This window comes from Cynara cardunculus, unplaced genomic scaffold, assembly GCF_001531365.2.
Source record: "Cynara cardunculus var. scolymus isolate 2C unplaced genomic scaffold, CcrdV1 Un_Scaffold_7557, whole genome shotgun sequence".
Lineage (NCBI taxonomy): Eukaryota > Viridiplantae > Streptophyta > Magnoliopsida > Asterales > Asteraceae > Cynara > Cynara cardunculus.
The window spans coordinates 13,644-16,340 of NW_020203617.1; the positions used below are offsets into that span (position 1 = coordinate 13,644).

Here is a 2,697-nt window from a genome sequence, read left to right on the forward strand (position 1 = left end):
TGAAACATTCCGTCAAGATATAATGCAATTGATTCTAAAAGTCAAAAATTCCAACCACATCAAAGACGAAGCGTACATATGAGTTCCATTTATAGTATATAAATTATATATACTTTAAAAAGAAAATATGAACTCTTTTTTGCTTGTACATATATCAACCAAAACAAATAAGAGCCTTTAAATAAAAGAAAACATGATAGTTTTTATTCAGATATTGAACACAGTATAAGTCGATCCCTTGATCAAATCTCTTTAAGAACTGGAAGTAGACCAAGCATAACCAACCTTGTTTATTCGATAATGGAAAACCACTTTATTTTTTATATGAGTGTCTTTTTTTAGTTAAAAGTTCACTTGATATTTGGGTTGTCGATTTGGAGAGAAAAGCCCGAAATGCTTTTTTGTTTCTGCTCCGTTTTTTCTGTTTTCATCAAACATGACAAATATATATGTCTCTATAGATCTTCCTGGCTTCCTTGGTGACCCTGTCGTGCTTTTCACATATTTGATCAAATTGTTATTATAAGTTCCAGCATTTTCCACAATTGCTGCACGACCACCTGCTGACTGCCATCCACTCTCCGACACAACAATTTCCACATTCTCTCCACCAAGACGTGCTTGAGCTGCATGGTGAGCATCCAACATGGCAGTGAAAAAATTGGAGTATAGTCGACCGTTATCATTCACAACCGTTTATGGTGCAGTAAACAATGCATATGGAAGATTTCTGTTAGGGTCGCCAAGGTAACCAAAGTAGGGGTAGATGTTGGCAAGGATTGGCAAGTTGTTTTCTGGTAGAAATCTTATTATTGGCTATAAAAATCCCCACACATTGTCATAAAAAGCGCCATTGCTCGGCGGAGAGGAATTCACTAGGAGACCGGTGTAGGTTGCAGTCGACACCTTGATTTGATTCCCTAGTCCCGCGGCTCTAATGGCACCGTGGAGATTTCTCATGGCCGAGAGTACAAAATTGGCGAATCGCCTACTTTCATTATTTGGATCGACTTCATTTCCAACAGCAATGTATCTGAACCTGACTCCAGGGAAGTTCTGGATGTTGTTTCTGACCCACGTGTTAGCAGCATTTTGATCGTTGAGGGATTGCAGAACATCATTAGGAACATCGAGGATGAGTTCAATATTTGTTCCTTGCAGAGCTCGAAGAGTAGCTTGATTTGGATCATAGATTCGCATTCTAGTTATTCCATTGCTTCTGTAAAAGGTCACCACATCTTGCTCTGAGGGCAAACCATCACCGACTCGCCCATTGCACACGCCTACTTGCGCATCTAATTTGCAACAAGTAAAAGAAAAAAATATTATTCGATTTGAGACACAAATTAAATTTTATTAAATAATTATGTATAACGTTTAAGTATATAAATCGAGTACAAACATGTTATATATATATATATATATATGTGTGTGTGTGTGTGTGTATGTGTGTGTGTGTGTGTGTAAAACATTGATAGAATACCTACTTTCCTCATACACGCTCATTTTGGTTAACTCCCGTAAATGCTCTATCGACTTGTATAATATGCATAATAAATTAAATATTTTATTTTTGATGGTTCATTTTTATAATGTTTTTATTATTAATTTATGGGTTTTAATCTAAACACCATCTTATATAATGTGTAGTCTTTCATCAAATATTTATTATTTATTTTAAATTTATGGTAAAATAAATTTTAGGAAATAAATGATAAAAGTAAAACTAAAAATAACGCTTGGTGCACAAGATACAACATCCTAGCAAGGGATGTGGATTACACACGGAGCCATACACATTACTACAAGAACATGATCAAAATAAGAAAACACAAAAACGACAAAATCATATAACGGAAATCACATGCGATTACGGAACATGGTCATTACTGGAGTGAATACATGAATCACATGTGATTTTAGTGTAAAATCACATGTGATATGCATGTTCTCGTATTTTTCATTTTTGATACCATTCTTGTTTGAACCCAACTATATATATACACTGACACACATAAAAGTATCTCGATATACAAACATCAAAATCACATTAGTCAAGGAAAAAAACATGAAACTCATATTTCTGGATTATGACTTGATAAGCTGTATAACGGGAAGGGAGAGAAAGACTTGTGAATAAAAGAAGGTTCATGAGTAAGCTGAATAGTACGAGCTTCGATGCCATGACTTTCGTGTTATGAAATTTGTGTTTGAGATGCAACCATATATATAATGTCCGAAATCCACAAAATCAAAATTTAGACCAATTAAATTTGTTTTACTTGTTAGTATATGCATGAACCAATAAATTTTTGGTTTTTTATATCGAGAGTAACCTATTAAACAGGTAATTGGACGTTTTCCACATAATGAGTTAAGAGGTCTCATTTTTTAAATAGTTTCTCTCATTGAAAAGTCTTCTATTTGAGAGTTTAATGTATTTATTCTAAGTAGGTACAATCGAATAATGTTGTTAATAACGTTATATTTAACAGAAATACTTGATTATATATATATATATATATATATATATGTATGTATATATACACACTGTCTAATTTTAAATAATCAACATTCTACTAGTATAACTAATACGTTAAAAAAAGGTTCCTAGATTAAAATGGAATTTTTTTCCATTTTATATGCAATTTGTTCATAGTAAAATAGCCAAAAATACGTTTATTTTGCTTTTACAAT

General features: G+C 32.8%; 1 pseudogene; it reads right to left on the bottom strand.

Annotated features, from left to right (window-relative positions):
• Window positions 1-342: 342 nt before the first annotated feature.
• LOC112504960 lies at window positions 343-2,185 on the bottom strand (annotated as a pseudogene).
• Between the last annotated feature and the right edge of the window lie 512 nt (window positions 2,186-2,697).